This window comes from Bactrocera oleae, chromosome 3, assembly GCF_042242935.1.
Source record: "Bactrocera oleae isolate idBacOlea1 chromosome 3, idBacOlea1, whole genome shotgun sequence".
Taxonomy (NCBI): Eukaryota; Metazoa; Arthropoda; class Insecta; order Diptera; family Tephritidae; genus Bactrocera; species Bactrocera oleae.
In genome coordinates, this window is record NC_091537.1 from 70,629,765 (window position 1) to 70,652,529 (window position 22,765).

Sequence of the window (22,765 nt, forward strand, 5' to 3'; positions counted from 1 at the left end):
TAAGAATGGCCGCCTAGAGTCTGGCGCTAATGCTCCTCCCTTTTCAGCCAACCAACCAAGGAGGTCACAAGAAAGTTTTTTGCCGCTGGAAAAACACTTTCACCACCAAGAAAGAATCTTAGGTGTTAGAAGACATGTTATCACAGGATTGCACCTCCTTCTCCAACGCTAATAGTTTGACCATTCGTTTCGTTTGTAAAGTTATGTGCTGCAATCTTAATTCTATCATTCTTGTTCCTTTTTATTGTCTCCGTCCTATCCTCTTTGGTGAAGGCAGGGGCGAACTCGTTAAATAATTTAAACAATATGGCAATTTCAGTTGTTTTGTAATTTTACATTTCTTGTAACATGATTACGCATTTCCTTTTACGAACTTTCGATTAAATTCTAAAAGAAATGTTTAACAGCACCCTGCATATTGTAATCCGAACTCATATGTAGATATTTTTGTGTTGTTTGTATTACTGTTTGCTTGTTGACTTACTAAGCTTTGTGCAAATTTTGTTGTCTTATCACAAAAGTCTACATTTTCATTCATAAGCAAATACGCAAAATCCAATGATTGTACAAAACAAGAACTTTGTCTAACTTAGCTTTCAACTACAAGACACATACCTATTCGTACATATGTAAATACATTCCTATCTTTAGTTGTAACTTGGACCGACTTAGAAGTGGAAAAACACTGCGTAGCCACAAGAAATAGAAAAACAACTAAGGAGATGAGTATACTGCTACAATAAACGATTATGTAAAGCTTTAAACAAATTAAGAATACATCGAGGTGCCATCCACGACATTACACAAGCTATTAGTATGCACTGCTACTAATTATTAACTAGAGTTAATGGTTATTATGAATATTGCTCTTCAATATCGCCTCAACCATTGAGGAAGAAATGCTTCTCTTCTCGGCTGTGTTTTCTGATACTCTGTAACTTACTGACGCTCTGTCATCGGCTTCCCATCTGAATGAATTGTGCAGTTTAACTACAAAAATAATTCTGGTTAACAACTCAGTTATCTTCGTCAACTCAAGTTGTACTATTTCCTGCCCGAGACATGAAGATTTTCACCATATATAAAATATTAATATCAACAAGTAAGGAAGGGCTAAGTTCGGGTGTAACCGAACATTTCATACTCTTGCAACTTGCCAGGATCAAAGCCAGGTAAATATCTTCAGGTGCATAAGGTTTGTTAGAACAAAAAAAATCAATATATGTAGTATATGATAGTTTGAGTAATTTGTGAACCAATTTTACACATTTTCGGCATTAAACTATAGTATATCCAATCTTATACTTCCAGTAAATTTTGCTAAGTTATCTTACTTATTTGCTGAAATTTGCGATATAAAGTTAGCCAGTAGTTCGAAAATCATTCCATTGGGTATATGGAGGCTAAAGGAATTCTTGAACCGATACAACCCATTTTTGACAAACAGGCTCCTTACTATCAGAAAATGACTCTCTTCAAATTTCTATAACATATCTCACAGATTGACCGATATTTTCGATCAAATGTTCGCTGTAGGGACTAGGGTCCACATATTCAATATATGGTGGGGTTGAATAAATAGTTTTAGTCCGATTTAGAGCTGGTAATAAGGTTGCCCAATTAAAAGGCACTATTCATGCAAAGTTTTATCCCAATACATTCATTGGTGCCTGATTTGCATACTGGAAAGTAATGGAATTTAAAATTGTGTTATATGAGAAGTAGGCGTGGTTGTAATCCGATTTCGCACTATAGCATAGAAATATGAGAAGAATGTTGTGTACTGATGATTACGCCCATCTGCAATACCAACCGTCTTACGGTATCAAGAAACATGTGTACTAAGTTTCATAAAGATATCTACATTTTTACTCAAGTTAAAGCTTGCACAGACGGACGGACGGACGCATAGACAGTCACCCGGATTTCAACTCCTCTCTTCATCCTAATCATTTATATATATATAATTCTATATCTAACTCGATTAGTTTTAGGTGATACAAACAACTGTTAGGTGAACAAAACTATTATACTCTGTAGCAACATATTGCAAGAGTATAAAAATAATATAATCTCCGAGGGTCGTTTCACACATGTCTTTCAAGAAATAGGTCCACCCGTTTTATTTTTCATCGACTTTCGAAAACGAGTCTAAAGTTTTAGTGAATATTTCTCCATGAGTTGGCATCCAAATTGGCGTTTGTCATAAGAGTATATTTCTTCTCCGTAAAAGTTGTCCAAAATATGCATTAATCTTTCCAAATGTTGTTAAGCCCTTAAATTTAAATCGAAAGAATGAGTCCTCCATTGTGAGTTGCCGGCTTAAAAATGAAAGCGCTCTATGTTTAAAGAAAAAGTTTAAAAACTGTAGGCAACTTTCAGCTAGAAAACTTTTCAAAGCTCGGCGAAATGTTCCAAGACCACAAAATATGAGGTAAAATCTGCTCTAAATGACCTAATCTACATCAAACAAGAATAAACGTTAACTTCGTTTGGAATAAAGCTATAATACCATTCACAAGAACATTTCTTATTGCTTCAAAAGTATAAAAAGATATTTATCTTGCTTTTGATCGGTCACTTTGTATAACAGCTATATGCTATAGTTGTCCGATCTAAACAATTTCTTAGGAGATTATACCGTTTATTATGACAATAATCCGCGCCAAAGTTCGTGAAGATATCTTGTGAAATAAAAATAAGTTTCCATACAAGGAAAAATATTCTTTCAAATATTTTCGGACTCCCCTCCAAACTCAATGCATAAATTAGTACGAGTATACATACATACATATATATATTTGTATCTAATAGCGGGGAGACACTTTCCGCCTACTATGACCGAGACGTTACATTTAATGCAATTTAAATATTATATTTTATATTAATGTAAATGTATGTATGTACCATATTACGTTTTTTACGCTTCTTACATAAATACTTCATACATACCACATATAAATACATATGTGCATACACACATTCACATAAATACATATATGTACATATGTGAGTAATGTTTGCATGACAGTATGGCAACATTATTGTGAAGTAGAGCGTCAATTTTGGATCATTTTACCAGCCATCTTACCGTTGGTAGGTAAAAATGATTAGGCACTTATTTGTAATTTAAGCTACAGCGTTACAGAGCAAAACTGCGTTGAGCTGAGGAGAGCTGATTAAAAATACTTATTACGTACAGCCCGTAACGGTTGGAGGCAGTGAAATAGAAAATCAAGAGAAGGCGTATTAAGATACAGCTATAACATCGAAACCTACATACATATGTATATACCATACATACATATATGAGGCTATTAATACATATTCACTTAAATGATATACTGGCATATGAGTACAGAGAGCACTGGGGAGATATGACAGACAGTTTAAAAATAACTCTAGTTGACAAGTGTTGTCCCCTAGTACTGGAGTTGCAGTTCAGCACAGACACTAATATAAAACCAAGATAAAAGTTATAATACCCTTCACAAATAAAAAAGTTTCCATACAACAACCCGATTTTGATCGGTCGGTTTGTATGGCAGCTAAGTATATGCTATAGTAATGCGATTTGAATAATATCTTCGGAGAATGCACCATTGCCTTAGACAATGCTTCATATCAAATTTCTAGAAGATAACTCGTCAAATGCAAAGTTTTTGTTTTACCTTCTGCGTGTTACAAACATCGTGGCAAGCTTAATATACCCTTTTCAGGGTATAAAAAACCTTAAACTAGTACAATATACATTTGATTCTTTCAGTCATTTTTCTTTATGGAGTTATGTTTATTGTATATTTTATTTGAGATACGAAGAAAACGGTAAATCCGAAAAAAACCTTGGAGGTCTGGATAGGTTACATTAGAGCCGAAATTTCAACAAACAATACGAATTGCTTTGGATATGCATTGCGGCATGATGAGTTGAAGTCGGCATTGCCTCTATATCGATTTAATAGACTGCTACAATTCAGTAAGATGTCTGGGTTTGGTTTTGTACACCTCTTGCCCATAACCTCATAAAAAATAGTCTGGTACAGTCAGGTCAGGAGACCTTTGGGGCCAGCGGAAAGTGGAGTTTCTTGATAATAATTTGTTTTCACATAAATATTATATAATATTATATAACAAACCAAAAATAATAAAACTGTACTAGCGAAGATTACAATAGATTTTGTAGATTTTGTAGAAAGATCCATCTAAAAATTTGTGGAATTATCTATGATTTACAAGAACATCATACAAATGCAGATTCTTGGTTCGATAGATCATGTCGTCGGAACAGAAGTTAAAGTTGCCACGTTTAAGCCAAGTAGAGAAAGATTTGTAAATATCAAACTGACAAAATACAAAAATTATTGGTGAAATATCGTGAATGCGATGAAAACGGTTTAAAGTATCGAAATTAAGTAATGTAACGAAATTCTCAAAACACAAAAATATTGATACTTCGATTCCCACGATACGCAGATAACATTCCACATCGTTCGCCAGATTTTAGATGCAGCTACATTTGGACAGCCATGAGACACAATTAAACAATTAAAGCTGGAGTTGTCTCGAAAAACCAAAGTATTTTTCGCGCAATTATATTTAAAAAATTATAGGCATATCAACTCCTACTTTTCTAGACTTGACCCCGACATCTTCAATAAATGTATGTTCTGCAATAAGTCCTCGCGTAACACAAACCACATTTTTTGAACAAACAAGCGGTAACACCCAGAAGAAAACTTCGGAGACCCTATAAAATAAATAGATATAACATATAAATGCTCAGGGTGACGAGCTGAAACGATTTAGCTATATCCGTAGTTTACATATACGCGAGATATATGCAGTTTTTAGAGATATCGATCTGAAACTTAGCACATGTCCTTTTCTCTCAGACAAGCTGCTCATTCGTCGGAACTGCATATATCGTACATATAGCATTTAACTGCCATACAAACTGAACGATAGGCATGAGCATATTCTTGTAAGGAATCTTTTGTATTTGTGAAGGGTATTAAAGCTTCCGTGCAACCGGAGTAAAGGTTTTTGTTTTTATGAATTCTAGTTGCCATCGAGTGTAGCACAACGATTATAACATTTACCAACCTTTTGATATCGTCTATGCGATTTATTTCTTGCCTGAAAACGGTCTCAGTCTCGGCAATATCGTTGCAGTGACCATTTTTTGTGAGGTCTGAGAATAAAAAGTCTATGGGCTTGATCCACATTCGATTATGAGATCGCTTGTTGAACATGTTGCTTTGATATCTTTAGAGTGTAAGGTATCTTCACTTACCTTATTTTACGGTCATCCAAAATAATTTAGTGTATTTTTTGACATTTTCGTCCATAAGAACCTTTTTTTTTACTCAGCCTCTGGACGTTCACTGTCTTCTAAACATATAAATTCAATTCTTGTGACACGCTCTCACAGAAAACTTATGAACTTTCAACATGTCTGATATACCGTAAGTATATGGTATCCATATGTAATAAAAAGTATACTTGTATGTATCAAATATGACGTATGTGCCTATTTCATATTGACAAGTGCTTTAATTTAGTAAACGACGCGATGAAGTACCGCTATGCATAGTCATGTATTTTATTTTCATCACACAAGGCTATTTGCATAAGCACACAGGCATATAATATATTTACTAGTATATACCTAAGTACCATAGATATACAAAATATGTGAATGTAATGCGTTCTTTGTAGGCGCGTTGAAGCCGAATCACACGTGAGGATGCACCACGAGTCTGAATAGTTTATATTATATTTTCCGAATATATTTGTATGTGCGAGTACGTATGAGTAACGACAAGCACATGTAAACAAAGTACTAGTGAATGTGATTACAAAGCTACAGTTCAAAACTATTTACATATGTATGTACAGCTTATATACAAGTACTATATGCTAACCGTATTTTAAGTCGGCTGCTACCGGCACGTTAACTGGTGAGAAAGTCCTTGGTGATGACTTTGTCATAATGCACTTCGGTCAAGTTCAACGAAGCAGACACTAAGCACTCTGAAGGTGACTGAAAAGTTTCGACGAAGGACCTTACAAGTAAATAGCTTAAATATGAATAATACAGATAAAAAAAGAGAAAAAAACTTTAACTTTTTTTGCACCGAAGCTAGAATGGCCTTCATAAATAAAGTAGTTTCCATACAAGAACTTCATTTTGATCGTTTAGTTAGTGTGACAGTTAAATTTCGTGAAGATATCTCACCAAATATAAAGAGTTTTCCATATAAGCACTTGATTTCGATGGTTCAATTTGTATTGCAACTATATACTTAAGTGAACTGATCTGAACAATTTCTTTGGAGATTGTGAAGATATCTCGTCAAATAAAAAGTTTTCCATACAAGGACTTGAATTTGATCGATCAGTTTGTATGGCAGCTATATGCTCTAGTTGTTCGATATTGGCGGTTCTAGCGAATTACCAACTTTTTAGTGAGAAAAGAACGTGTGAAAAATTTCATATTGATATCTCAAAAATTGAGTAACTAGTTCGCGTATATACAGCTCCGCACGCTGATTATTTATATATACATATACTTTAAAGGGTCTCCGATGTTTACTTCTAGATCTTACAAACTTCATGGCAAACTGAATATACCCTGTTCAGGGTATAAAAATATATTCGATATTATGTGAATTAAAGTGGCTTCAATAGCTCAAGAAATTTTTGGTTCCGAGGTTATCTGACAATACCTAAAGTACAATACAAATACAAAGGTAGAGATGAGAAACAAAATACTACCAATCTAAGTTGAAAAAACTTTAAAATTTAGAGTTTAAATGACTAAAGAATTTGAAATTAATCTCAATGGATGACACTGAGAAAAACGTTCTTAGGAATAAAAAAATGAGAAGCTACGAGCTTTACTTTAATTTGAAGTGAGCGGGATACCACAGAAAACTAAAGAATTTGTCTTACGAAGATCTTTCGAATCTGATATGAGCAGTTGACGAAGTTCAGCAATGGAGCCGTTAGTGAAATTAGATAAAGAAGCTTAAAAAATTTGGATAAAAGCAAGACAAAAGGAGTAGAGCAATGAATAAGAGCAAGGCTGAAAATTCACACCAAGAATTTGAAAAGAAGTTAGGAAATAAACGACTCAGGAAGAATTTAAGAATCGTGACAACATAAAGGTTACAAGAGTTTCAACTGAGATTGGAAATAGCTACCCGTGGAAGCCGAATCGTGTACTAATGCCAGAGAATGTAAAATATAGAGAAGGTCCAACTACGGACAATCTACATTCTCTGCTAATGCTGTAGCCGATTCAAAAATGTGTTTGATGGGGTTTTGCACCATTTTGTTACCATAAACGAAGCTTTGACCCGACAAAATATAATAAAAACATAGTGAATTATGAGAAATTGGACTTTTTTCGATTAAAAGGACTTGGATTATTACAAAAAATGTTGAGTCTGACCATGGATTGATATACATGAATGCATGAAGATGATTATTTAATTAGTATTAATATACTTCATTTTGCATACAGGAACTTGATTTGGATCGGTCAGTTTGTAAGGCAGCTATATGCTATAGTGGTCCGATCTGAACAATATATTCGGAGATTGTAGCGCTGCTTTAAACAATAATCCGTGCCAAATTTCGTGAATATATTTTGTCGAATAGCAAAGATTTCCATAAAGGAACTTGTTTGAAATCGGTCGGTTCGTATGGCAGCTATATGCTATAGTTGACCGATCTGAACCATTGCATCGAAAACTATAGGGTTGCCTTGGGCAGTAAACTATGTCAAATTTCGTGAAGATATTTTGTCAAATAGAAAAGTTTTCCACACAAGAATTAGATTTGGATCGGTCAATTTGTATGGCATACTACATAAGTATATGCTATATATAGTTTATCGATCTGAACAATTTCTTCGGGAAGAAGTTTGAAAGACCTTTAGCATCTGTAATCGGTACGTGAATTATGGAGTGACCATCTTATTATCTATTAAAGGGTGTGTGAAGGATATTCTTAATTTTTTTAAGGTTTGCTTTAGTAAATATACATACATACTTATAAAAATGTATATGACGAGAGATAGGAAACTAATATTTGGCAGCAATTTCAATGACCCAATTTATAACCCAGCCTACATAAATTCAAGAAAATATTGACTTGTAGGCCATCTACATAACTACTTATGTACACATACATATGTATATGAATTTAGTTACACACACAACTACTTTAATATCTTACATAATGTGAATGGCACGTAAACCCGTAGTAAAAGCTGTAAATTCCTCTTCAATTGAGGACGTTGTTATAAGCAACAACAACACGTTGCGCTTTTTGAACACCACTCAGCAAACGATTTATGAGTAGTGCGAGCATATTTCATACAAATCCACTCAATTTAATTCAATTAAATTGAATGGCAATACCGGTGAAATGCACGTAAAACTCAACCTTTTGTAGATACATAAATACATATGTACATACATATATCTGTCTTTATGTACATATCTCTATTTGTTTAGTAGTTGAGTGCGAATGTTTATTGTTTGATGAAATGTATCGACTGCATCGCCTTCTGCTTTGCCAATTATACGGAATTAGTTTGTGACTCGTGCCACAAGCCAACCAACGAACTAGTCAACCAGACGCCCGACTTCGTAATTTCCTATTGTGGTCCAGCATTGGCAATTGCCAGTGCGCGTTGTCACAGAGTAAATAAATTATTTATCTGTATAAATAAATGGCTTGTATAAAATGAAGTGTACTTACTTATATATATATGTGTGCATGGACGCCTACGCAGCCGTAAACCTGTAAATATATACATATGTATATATAAACCTATAGTAGTAATAAAGCTGCGGTCTGCGGTTTATGCTTGGCCCACATTCTCTTGCAGTGTCAGAGTAATATATCTGCTTACGAGTACAAAAACATACACTGTAAGGCGACTCAGTTGCTTTACAAATTTTGAGATTTTAATATAACGGTACAATGAGATGCAGTAAATCAGTTGTAACTTCAAATATTGGAAACCATTTTCAAATCTTCCAGAGTTTAGAAAGTTATACAAAACAAGAAAAAACGTTAACTGCGGTTGCACCGAAGCTATAATGCCCTTTCCAGATGTACAAATTCCTTACAATAACTTAATTCCGATCTAATTTCGTGAAGATGCCTCGTCAAATAAAAAAATTTTCCATGCAGGCACTTTACTCCGATCGTTCAGTTAATGTGGCAGCTATATGTTATAGTCATCCGATCTGTACAATTTTTTTGGATATTACACTATTGCCTTAAATAATAATCTATGTTATATATATACCCAGCTATATACTATAGTGATCCGATCTAAACAATTTCTTCGAAAATTACATTGTTGCCTTCGAAAATAACTTATGCAAATTTTGTGAAGATATTACATCAAATAAAAAAGTTTCTCATACAAAGTCTTGCTTTCGATTGTTCAGTTTGTATGGCAGCTATATGCTATAGTCCGATATACCCTGTTCAGGGTCTAAATATATAGTAAACTATGACGGCCCTTCTCCGTTCGTCGCAGTTGCTTATGAAAGCTACGGGATAATCCATTAGTACCATCCATGTCATGTGTAGTACTGACTTTTGCCATGTTAAACCAGTTTAATTAGTTTAGACAATAAGATGCTGATTGACTCATCTTGTTAAGTATTCACAATCAATTAATTTAGCTTCAACAATTACAATGGTATTTGACATCTGTCAATATGTGAAATTTCAATAAAATTATGTTAATAGTTTGGTGCTCAATATAAATGAAATTGGTTTTGGTCTAAAACTCATATGCCTAATATAATGAATTTCGATCCTTTGCTTGACGTTTTTCACATTAACTCAATAAATTAAATTTTCCCTCTTCGGTCGAGTTTATATCACATAAATCTCATTTGAGGAACTGACGGGAAGCAAAATAGAGTAATAAAACTAAGTGAGTATATAACCTTCAAAAATAAGAAAAATTTTATTGTAGTCCATTCACGATTTCGTTGAACAATAAAGTTGAAACCTTTCGCTACATTTCTTAATATTGCAGGTATTGGCAAAGGTATAAAAAGAGTATAAAATTTTTGCTTACACCCGAACTTAGCCCTTCCTTACTAGTGTTGGTTTTATTCCATGTAAATTGAATATAGGTACATATGTATGTATGTAACACTAACGCGTTTTATACTTAAGTTTATAACAAATTGAAAATTTCCGGTCCATACAATTGAGTTTTCATATAGTTTTATAACTTTCAATTGGAAAGAAGGATATTAAGCATTTGTTCATACTTATCTTGAGAAGGTGAAAGCTTTTGCTCTCTTTAAAATTATAACGAACAATGTGGAAACTTCAAATCTCAATTTGTGCAAAATCGCTCAAATGCACTAAATCATACTGCATTGGTTCTTCATGATTTCTTTTGCAAAAAACTCAACTCACAACGTTCCGCAACCACCGAATTCGTCTGATTTGAGATAAGAATCGAATCGAAAAAACGTTGACGGGACTTACCTTTAGGGAATGAAATTTATTTGGAAACATAAATAAAAAATGTATTTTTTATAAAAAATTCACCCTACTGTTTAATCACAGTAGTATACCTATATAAATGATCACCGTGACGAATTGAGTCGCTTCAGCCATGGCCGTCTGTATACACGCGAACTGACCCAGTTTTTGAGGTATCGATCTTAAATTTTGCCTTCGTTCTTTTCTCCCGAAGAAACTGCTCATTGGTCGCAACCGCGGATATCGGATCTACACAGCATATAGCTGACTAGCTGACCGATCCAAATCAAGTTGTGGTATGAAAAGTTTTATATATGACAAGATATCTTCACAAAATTTGGAATATAATATTTCCTAGGGCAGTTCTAAAATCACCGAATAAATTGTTCAGGTCGGACCACTAGAACATAATTGCTATACAAATTGACTGATCAAAATCAAGTTCTTGTGTAGTGAAGGGTATTATAGGATCGGTACAACCGAAGTTTTTTCTTATCTCGCGTAATAACTAAATATTCACATAGCATATTACAAATATATGTACTTTCATTTATATGTATAGTACACTATATATAGAAAATTGATAGAGTTATGCAGATTGAAGGGAGTTTGCTATAACGTGTTGTTTTTGTGCGCATGCAAATTGCTTTCCTCACATTCAATAAACTGCGCATCTCGCGTCCCATTTCACTGTACTTAGATACAAACATTTATCTATTTTTATTTACTTACTCCTTTATTTATCTACTCATTCATTTAGTTACACTTAAGCTAATGTATTATGTGACATAAATTCTATAATATAGGTACAATTATATGCATATCAGTTATCGCCATTAAATAATAATGAAGTTATAAAATATATACATATTTACAATGAGTATTTGCATTAAGTAGGGTCATATTTTACGAAACTAAAAATAATAATAATAATACACAATAGTATCACCTATTTCTTTCTAGCCAACTCTTGGGATGGTCCTTTGAATGGCGACCTAAATTTCCTAGACAAGACTACAATGCTACAGCTGCCGAGCAGTTCTAATATGCCAATTAGAAGTAAGTATGTTGATCCAGTGACTCTGTCCTTAACTCTTCAAACTTAGGTTAATCTGAGCAACCCTAATATGCATGTATGAAAATAGCCCCGTTCTGTAGCAACCGAAAAAGCTTATCGTAAAATTAATTGTTTAATATCCAATAAATTGTATTATTTATTATATTGAAGCAGGAAATCGTTAGCCAAATTTCAATTCAAATATATTTATAAAAACTTCTACATACAAACTTATGTACATATAACGGTGCATTCATGAATGTATTCTGACATATGCCGTTATCACATATGGTTTATGCATCTTCACGGAAGCAAACGATGCAGAATTAATTCAATTAACAAATTTCAGAGTCATCAAATGTTACGAAGTTTGCTGAACTTTGCTTATTTAATTATGAAATTCAAAAATATATGTACGTATGGTGGGCATTCACATGTTTGAACATAAATATACAAATGCACTGTAATAAATTTTGCATGCATCTGAGTAATCAGAAATGCATTTTTATGACGTTTCCGCTCCCCACGCTTTTTCGTAAATATAAAAAAGAAAACAAAATAATTATAATAATAATATTTGCATCAACACTTGGACAAGCTAACCCATACTTGGATTTATGTTTTAAAGCAAAAATAAAATAGTATTCTTAAGTATTAAGCAAAATGTCGGCTTTTGATGCCATAGGAAACAATAGTTTACTGCTTGGCGTAATGTGAGAATAATAGTTCCTCGAATCAGACTACCCTACTAAAGCCCATAGCCTGTAATTAACTTATCAGATATATCATGAGTACATAAGTGTAAGTGGAAGATAAGCTTCAATTAATTAGGAGATGGTTCAAAAGGTCAAGAAAATACATATGTACATCTTATGTACATTCTTAAAAGAATATAGAATACGTAGAGCGTGTAAACGAAAGGTTCATTAGTAACCTAGGTTTTATATTTAAATGTCGTCTTACATTGAAGCAGGTGGTTCCAGGGTTTTATCTACCACGGATCATTGAACATATGTACTTGTATGTACATACATATAATATGTTAAATATTCGCAGCAGTACTTAATGTAGATACGTAAACGGCATGAGGAATTAACCACATCGGAACATAAACAAAAAAGTAATACATGTACATATATTTTCGAACGATTGAGGAATTATAAGATATGCCATTATTACAACAGATTTTTTCTGTATGAGTCATCTGTGGATGGGGCTTTGATTAGGTTAAGCGGTCGATCCAATCAAGGATCTCACTTGGACTACTTAGAACGCCGGTCCGTTGTGGTACCTAAAACTCTTATATAATAGATCATAAGACCCTTACAAATCGACAAAGCGATTTGAACCTACACAAATTTGTTGAGACAGCTAATGTTGGTCAAGGATAAGCCCAAGGTATTTTACCTTATCAGGTTGAAGACGTCAACCTCCGAAAGATAGGAGAGGCCCATTTGGGATCTTATATTACATCCTAGTAAATAAAACCATTTTAGTTTTACTTGGGTTACCGACTAAACAGCTTCTATTCGCCCAGTAGGAGGTACCCTTTGGTTAGTTCGTAGATGGTATTTAGAAATGTTTTTTAACTATAAGAACAAGATATTCAAAAAAATTTTTACCCACCTTAATGTTCATACATCCATATGATCATACGTGCATTCGCGTATAAAAGTTAAAGATGAGCTAGAATTTATGACCAACGTTTCACTTTTCTGGAAGAAAACAAAAAAGTTAATTAAATTAATATTTATAAATAAAAAACTATGAAAAAAGAAATAATTTAACCCTGAGCAGGGTATATTAAAATTGCCACGATATTTGTAATAACAATAAGAAACGTCGGGTACCCTATAAAGTAGCTGAGAAAAAATCGTAAATAATACGTCGACTAGTTATCTTTAGAATGAAATACGCAAATGTTTAATAGTACTTTTTTGAGCGTTGAAATATTGAAAATTCAGAACTCCAAAATTTTTTATATTGAGTCGAAATAAAAAAATGCGTGTCCAATAATTTGCCTCAAAGAACACAAAAAATATGTTTTTTACGAAAAAAAAATGTTAATCTGTTTTGGATTGGATAGCCCACATATGATACATATAAATGATCAGCGTGACGAGCTGAGTCGATTTAGCCATGTCCGTCTGTATATACGCAAACTAGTCCCTCAGTTTTTGAGATACCGATTGAAGTTTTGAACACGTCTCTTTGTCGCGAAGAAGCTGCTTATTTGTCGGAACCTCCGATATCGGACAACTATAGCATATAGCTGCCATATAAACTGACCGATCCAACTGAAGTCCTTGTATTGCAAACTTTTTTATTTCGCAAAGTATCGTCACGAAATTTGCCACAGATTAGTATCCGAGGTATCGCTACATAAACTGACCGATCAAAATCAAGATAAGGATCTTCTATACCCTTTTATGCTATAAAAAATGCACCTGTGAAGGGTATATAGCTACTGCGCGGCTGGAGTAAACGTTTTTTTATGTTTTTTGGTTTTATTGTTTTTCAAGCGATTGAGACGTAACGTCATCTTAAACATATTAATGGCCACAAATCGTTGCTTAAGTTCAGTTTATTTTTCGATTGTAATTAAAGTTTTTTTTTTGTTAACACATCGTTTTTAACCTGTTTTCTCTGTATTATTTACGAGCGTGTCGCAAAAACGCGTATTATTTTTGAAATTTTTTTTTTTAATTTAGCGAAACAAATAGATTCGGTAATAAAAGTATTTAATAACTGTAATAAAACTAAATGTAAAACAGACGAATATATAAATAATGTGTGAAGATCGTTTATTGCTACAGCAAAATGCCAATCGGCATCAATGTTTTCCTAATAATCGAGCGTAAAACTTGAGATTGTGGAATTTCAGCGCTAAAGCTAAACGAAAACGAAAAAACAAAAAGTTAAAAAAAAAACACACGTGAAAAAGTTGCATGTGAAAATAAATACTTACGAAAACACAAATAAACAAAAAAGTTGCTTTGTGAACAAATATTGCGCACTTCACCACATCTGCATACAAATTAGAGTTTAAGCTATTTTTCATGGGCTAATTCGCTGAGGGAAATATTGTAGATGCAGGAAAAGCTCGAGAACCACAAAATGTCTACAGTTTGTGCTTGCACACACATATGTTCTTGTCCAAGCAAATAAGTATGCATGCAAATGAGTTTATGATGAGTGGTTCGCACTTGCGAAAAAGCAACAAAAACATCCATAGTGACAAGTCTTATTTGTTGAAGCACGACGGACTCAACATTTCCATGGCTAATTTGCAAAAATCTTACAAGTTAACGCATTTGAAAGGTTTCCACACATGACAAAGCAATCGGAAAAATATGAAACCCTGTGCAAAGAGACTTGCAAACCTGCTTTTAACTTATGCAAATAAGGAACATTAGAAATACGTAGGAGAAATGGAGCGTATGTACTAGTATATATCGCGCTGGGAAAAAACAAACAAAATGGTCGCTAGAAAAATTAATATTTGTAAGTGTAACTCGTATGTGTCTGTACCGTTATGATACAAAGCATTTACCATAAGTTCGATGGCCCGATTGTTGGAGGACGACGTTACATGGCTGTACTTCACTGATAAAGATGGGCAATAAGTATCAATTAAAAGTATCGGATAAATATTCTCAACGAAAAGAAAAATATATACTGTGCCACGTGTCGTAACTATAACCAATCAAAATTAACATATACATATATTTAATTTAATTGGCTATATTGTTATAATTTCCTACATTCGATAAAAAAAAAATATTTTTAATTTTTTTTTGGACACCATACAAAATTAAAACATTACCTTCGGTTGCACCAAAGCTTTAGTACCCTAAGGCTTCATTACTAGAATTTGAGACAATAATTTATGCCAAATATATATCCGATATCGGTTCAGACAAAAGAGCAGCTTCTTGAGGACGTGTGCAAAATTGCAGAGCTATAGCTCAGAAACTGAGGAAGTAGTTCACGTATATACAGGCAGATGGACAGACGGACAAGGCTAAACCAATTCTGTTCGTCACGCTGTGTGGAAAAGATAGAAAAAGACTGTTTTATTAATTTTCATAATGTTATTAAAATATACCATATTTTTAAAAATTCAGTTTTCTGCAAAAAATTCAAATAAAAATTACTCCATTTTCGAAAGCCAGTACAGTTTGCATAAAGACATTTTAACTCTTGAACGAAAACAAATACTTTGTATGTACACCTTCGCCCACTGTCATGGTTTGTAGTTTTTTATTCATAGAATGCACCAAAGTTTCTCTAAGTTCAGCAGATATATTTCCCCATATTTTCTGAAGGGTACGCATAACCTTATTTATCCACAGGTGTTCAACGGGAAGGATACAGCAGCACTTTTTTCGTTGTATAACAACCATTCCTTAACCGGTAAAGCAGAATGCTTCGTGTCGTTATTCTGAATAAAGTAATAGCCGCCATTTAAATTGAGTTTAGCTGCGGCCGGAGCCAAACTCATTTTTAATATTGCCAATTCATTCTTTACATAACTCCTTTGATTAAAACAAGGTTACCGGCGCCATTTGCTCCACCACACAATACAGCCTCCTCCATGCTGATAGTCTTATTTAATTTTGTATCTCTTAGCGCTTAGCCTTCCTTACGCCATATAAATCCACAACCACTGCATCCAAGTAAATTCAATTTAGATTAAATTAGATATTGAGAAAACCATTTTTCAACATGTTGCCGATAAAGATCTGGTTAAACGCTTAACCAGACATTGAGAAAACGGCCTTAAAATTAAATAAAACCAAGAGGTTACGAATAGTTTGAGGGTGGCGTTAGAGACAGCGGATATTTTGGGCTGTTCCTTGACACTTTACTTTCAGCCTGGGCGGGAAAAAATTTTTGAGCGTTCCACTACCATGAAGTCTTCCAACTTCACCAGTCTTTTTGAATTTAGCAATAATGTACTGTTGTAATGTAATCTTTTTGCCAATATTTGACTACCAGAGCTTGGAAATCTTGAAACCCCACAAAAGAAATTCACTTCCCAAAAAATTCATTTTGAACACTCGCAAATAATACCAGACAAAAGTAACGGTACCTACTTAATAACTTCATTGGAAGTGTTGCCAACGTAAGTGTAGATGTTTTTTTATGGCTGCTCAAAAGTGAAACATTTTAATTTTTAGCAACCGTTAACATTAAAATTTATTTAGTGTTAAAATTTTTATAAAAATACATAAGATTCTCATATACATACATTGTTACTCTCGGTTGCAGTTTAAACGCTGAAATAGTTTAAGAGGAAAGTCTCTTCAAAGTCAAAGCATCTCTCTGTACACTTTTTTTTTAGTTTTGGATCACTGTATATATATTTTTTGTAGGGTCTCCGATGTTTTCTTCTGGATGTTACAAACTTCATGGCAAACTTAATAATAAATATAGGGCATACAAATTTAAAAAGCAAAGAATCGCAATTTTACGGTAGCTGACTTTCAACGTTCAATGTGACAATTACGGCTGTCAACATAATTTTTCACTGGTAGATAATTTTAGCTTTAGCTCTATATTTGGCAAAGAGATTTATTAAAAAAATTTACGATAATGGAATCAATTTATCAATTTTAAATTTATTATCAACTGTTCAAATATTAAACATACATATATGCATACATATGTATATATAAAATGTGTAAAGTACTTGGACAAAGAACTTTAAGCTAGAATTCTCTTGGAAAATTTGTTCGAAAATGCAAAAGGCATATAAAAGTCCTTACATTTGTATGGTACATATGTACATATATACATATATGTATGTAGATGTCCACGTACAGGTAGACAGAAAGCGTAACGAAATATAAATAGATATGTATATATTGTATATAGATGAATATTTGGCTGTATATATATGTATATACATATGCATACATATATTTTGTGATAGTTATCTGTATACAACGGCTAGAGACGAGGTTAATACTCTCTGGGTCACATAAGAAATCAATAAATCAGTGGTCTATAGAAATTTTAACGCATTAGCAATATTGTGTGAATTTCATATGTGTCTATATGTAAGTACATACATATATATGTATGTAAACAATATATGTATGTATAAATATATTTGTATAAATGAAGCAGATATAATAGCATGTAAGAATATTATTATCAATATCAGAGTAGAATATGCACTAAGAGATATAGGGTACATACTCTACATATTATACATACCTACGAGGTGTGTTCAAAAGAAAAGGTGAATTTTGATTCACGGGCTGTGTAAATTCGTTTATCGATATTTTGTTTTTGTTATAGTCGGACACATATGTATGTTTATCATGTGCTTGCATTAGGAGCCACTTTTGATTAGTATTTGTGTGTTTGGCCACAGAAAAGGTTAGTCATGTTATTGTGTGCTCTTCGATTTTTGACTTTTGAGAGAAGTGGATCGAAGAATATGTACAATATTAAATTATGCCCTAAGAATAAAGTGCTCCAAGGCACTTGAAATGGTGACTGTGTTATTCGGTCAGTCCACTTTGTCTCAAAGAGGTGTTTATAAGTGGTACAAGCGCTTTACAGAATGTCGAGAAGATGTTGATGACAATGAGCATCCGAAAAGCATTTTTCAGAAGTGCTTCGAGGATTGGAAAAAGCGTTGGCATAAGTGCATTATATCCGAGAGGGATTACTTTAAAGGGAAGAAAGTAGATATTGATGAATAAATAAGTACTTTTCCAAAAAAACTCAAAATGCACCTTTTCTTTTGAACAAAGGTACGGTTGGTTAATTCCACTCTTTTTGATTATATTACTGAAAAATTTTATCCGAAAATTACTCGGATAAATTATTAGCATTTCTTTATTATTTATTTCTCTTATAAAAACAAAAACCAAATTTTTTTCTTTCTTAACAACAAAAACAAAGTTTATTTAAAATATGAAAAATCAATTATAATAAAGAAAAAAACATTTCTAATGAAACTTTAAATTAATATTTCTTTGGGTATCCTTTAAGTTTAATAACCTCTTTTAACCGGTTTGGCATAAAGTTGGTTAACGTTTTGGTCACATCTGATGACATTTGCCGCCATTCTGTCGTTAACACTTCCTTCAGTTGAGTTTTTGAATATATTTCATGCTTTCCAATTCTATCTTCTAAGTATTGTACTCCTAAGTATTGTATTTCCATAAATGTTCATTTTGGCAATATGTGCAGTATGTTTAGGAACGTTGTCCTGTTGGAAGTAGAAATCTTCCTTTATCCCCATTTTTTCCACACTCTGTAACAAATTATTTTTCAATAAATTAAGGTAAATCTCTTTGGTCATTATTTCGTCATTTATAACAAGATTTCTGACAGCAACACTTCACATACACCCCCATACTAAGGCAAAAACTCCTCCGTGTTTAATTATGGTATTTTTTGGATTGAGTTCGTCGTTAGGCTTTCTCCATACTCTGATACGTCCATCTGATACAAATATATTAAATTTTGACTAATCCGAAACTATAACGTTGTACCTAAAAGTTTCGTTATTTTTTAGTAATATAATAAAAATGAGTGGAATTAATCAACGATACCGTCACTTAGCCTGTACACTGTATGTATATGTATATGGTATGTAATACATGATGTCTCATATGCACATATATATGTGAGTAGGTATTTACTATTTTGCATATAATATTTATGGAATTGTACCGCTTTAAAAATATCCCTTCTATCTACTATATATAGAGACGTAGCTGAAATGCTACAAAGTGTATACCAAAGTGACTTTTTATGTTGTCACACTGTTTACACAGTTATTTGCACACGTAGTGCGTCGCATCTATTCAAAAATAGTCTTCAATTCTTTCGTTATGCCCGCAACGTTATCAGTTTGTGCTTTTGCATACTTCATACAATATTTATAAGTACACGTCGAAAGCATACCCTCTCCGCAGTCAAAACAATGGAGCTGGGGGCACAGGTTCGGAATAAGGGTCTCAGCCGGTGTGATACAATCAATTTCCGTCATTGTTGTCAATGCTGCGGCTATTCGCCTCCATAGAAAATATAATTCTTATTGCTGATGCAGTGTGTTCATATGTACATACCTACATACATATATATGTACATACATTTATAATATTATATATTATATTCACAACAACTTCGTCTACATATAGAAAATTATTGTATTCTCATGATATTTGTCGAATCTGTACTGACATCCACTTGACGTGCTTATCAGTGAGTGCGTATAATTTGAAATGAAAACGATTAAGACTGTCATTAATTGCAGAAGAGAGTGCATGAAATGAGACAACTAGAGAGAATGCACTGTATTTGCAGAGGCTCAATCAAGCAAAGGGTCTCAAACTAACAATTCTGTTCGTTTGAAAATGTAACGGCGGAGGGCAAAAATAGTTTAGAAAGCGTTCCTCACACAATGGAGGTGGCTACTAGAGAGCAAAAACATTCCAATTTTGGGTGATAGTTAAATGTACTCTTCCGCGTGCCAGCGTGATGTACATACGCAAACTAGTCTATCAGTTTTTGAGATATCGATCTGAAATTTTACAGATTTTCTTTTTGCTCCAAGTAGCTGTTAATTTGATGGAACTGCTGAACGATCAAAATCATGTCTTCTCGATCTATAAGCCCTATTCTGCATAAGTGTGACGCCATCAGTGAGCATTCCAATAATTTTCCTACAATTTTATCCATTCGCGTTTTGACCTTTTTCGCCATGCTCCTGTCCAGATCATCGTAAAAACAATGCATGAGTTTACCAATGTCGGTCAAGTTGACCGACGTACACCAATCTTGGCAATCTCGTCCACGATCTCATTGCCATCGATGTCTTTGTGACTTGGCACCCAGTAGAAGTGAAGTCTCTTGTTCCTGACGACCTTCTCTACTGCTGGCCGATATGCGAAACGAGGTTATGGCCTTGGCTGTCTACGTAGATGTTAACCCCGCCTTAAACGGCTGCCTTATGTCTGGTTCCGGCCAGTATATTGCGCCATGCTTTTACACCAATCATCTCTTTCAAAGTGTACTTTTCAGAATTTAAATGCTATTGAAAATGTATAGGCTATTTAAAAGAAAGTCATGGTCTTGAAGCCACCCACTGTATAGCAGTTTAGAAATTTAATCAAGCAAGATCTGTACGAAGAGGTTGTTCGGCTGTGATCTCGTAGTAGATATAGCCAACGAAGTAATCACAAGACTGAAACGTCATCAGTTTCAAAATTTGACAATTACCTTAATAGTTTTATTACGGACAAGTTATATTTTCTTTAAAACAAAAAAAAAACATTTTTCTTGCTATAGATGCTCAAAAAAAATTAAAGTCATGGTTTTAGGCAGGCCATGGTAGGAGCTCTATCTATTTCTGTCATTTTGTTTTCAACCGTTACTAGATTTGATAGACTATTTTAGCTAAAGCAACCGTAAACTAAAATACTCCACATCCGAACTTCATAGTGCTTTGAAGCTCTTTTTTTTCGAGCCTCTCATGAATCTTTCGCCAAACTTTTTCTCAGCCTTTCGTATTTTTGAATTCAAAATTTCTCTCATCCCTTTTTTGCATTTTTTTTTTCCTAAAACTTTACGGCATGTGATAATAATTTTTGTAAAATTACAAAAGTGTCTTCAAGTTCTTTTTACTGATGAAAGGCTTTTTGATATTGTAGTGGCTGACTCGGATTCTACGCTAAATTGTTCACTCAAAAACATTGATCTGAGGGCTCTGCTGAATAAATCGACCTCAAACAGTCGAGTCTTTCTTTACTTGTCTGATTACTCTAGTCTCTTTGCGGACAATGGTTGCCCTTAGGGACGCTGATTTTGGCGCGCTCACTATACCATCATTTTGCTTGTAATTTTTTTTATCACTTTTTGGATAGTGGCCTTGCTCCTAGAATACCCCAGTCCTTTTAAATAAATCTGAACAATCAATTTTTACGAGTTAACGCTTACTTGTGCAGATTTTGTCATTTCACCAAATAAAATTATTATTTAAGTTTCAGATTAAAATGATAAAAGTTTACCTTTCTCAAAATTATTTACTGAAATTTATAAAAATTACAATATTTACAACGGTATATCTATGTACCTACTTTTGTCGAGTGCAAAACTCAAATGATCATCAAAAAGTCTTCACTCTGTTAGCGAAACAAAAGCTAACGGTTAATATCATACCGTTATTATTTGCCAGCTACAAAAAAGTATGTGAAACTTTCGGATTGTAGAACTCTTGAAAGAAATATTCAAAGAATAGTAAAAAATGTGGTGGGGTAGCCATAGTTTTGTCGGATACTGTATTTAACATTTTTATAAAACAGTACTATCAAAACGGAACTAAAGGATCTTAACATCACAGTAGCGGTAGAACAAAGACCGTTACCACGACATAACCAAATAATATATTTTTGTATAAAAATTTAACAATATCTAATAAGAAAATATTAATGCACAATATTGTTTCAACCAATTAATTAATATACTTATTTGCTCTTGGTTCATGTTCATCCACATGTTTTCTTTTTTTTTTTTGTGTCATTTCTATTAATGTAAGCAATCGCAATGAACTCGTTTCGTTTGAGCCAAATTTTTAAGGCGATTACAAAAACAAACATTCTTCTCAGTACTACCATATAACATGTCAATTCGTCACATGACGACCTTAATACAATACAATCGTATAAAAATATTACCAAAAAATGAAAAGAAACAGTGCAAAAAATTCGACATACAAACTTAAAATTCATGAATTTAGCTCTAAAACGTGAAATGGGAATAAATCAAGAAAGACAATTTATTTTATATGTATATAAACTATACACATATGTACATATACCATAGGTATGTATGTATGTGTGCAAACAATGGGATAGCTAGCGTCAGCAACTTTAATTAGATGAAGCACTCGGCTAAAATATGTACATACATGCACCCATAAACTTACATACATACACATTTCTGTACCTTTAATGTTTAGTTGGCAAACTTAATGTGGCTTTTCGCAGCAAGACTGTCAGTTCCATTGATCAGTCTGCAGCTGAGTCAGCAGATCAACGATAAAAAATATACACACATATATAAGTACATAAGAAGCCAAAGAATAATCAAAACTGCGAAGTAGAAGTACAGTTTAAAGCAGCTAAAGAATATATAATAGCCGAC

At 33.4% G+C, this 22,765-nt stretch overlaps 1 protein-coding gene across 3 annotated transcripts in view; it reads right to left on the bottom strand.

Annotated features, from left to right (window-relative positions):
- Window positions 1-22,765, bottom strand: part of Oatp30B (Organic anion transporting polypeptide 30B) — a 71,721-nt gene that overhangs the window by 29,644 nt on the left and 19,312 nt on the right. For all 3 annotated transcript variants that reach the window (XM_070106824.1, XM_036361861.2, XM_014234860.3), the window contains exon 2: window positions 13,220-13,308. The gene's annotated coding sequence lies outside the window, so the exon portion shown is untranslated. The remainder of the gene's footprint in view (window positions 1-13,219; window positions 13,309-22,765) is intronic.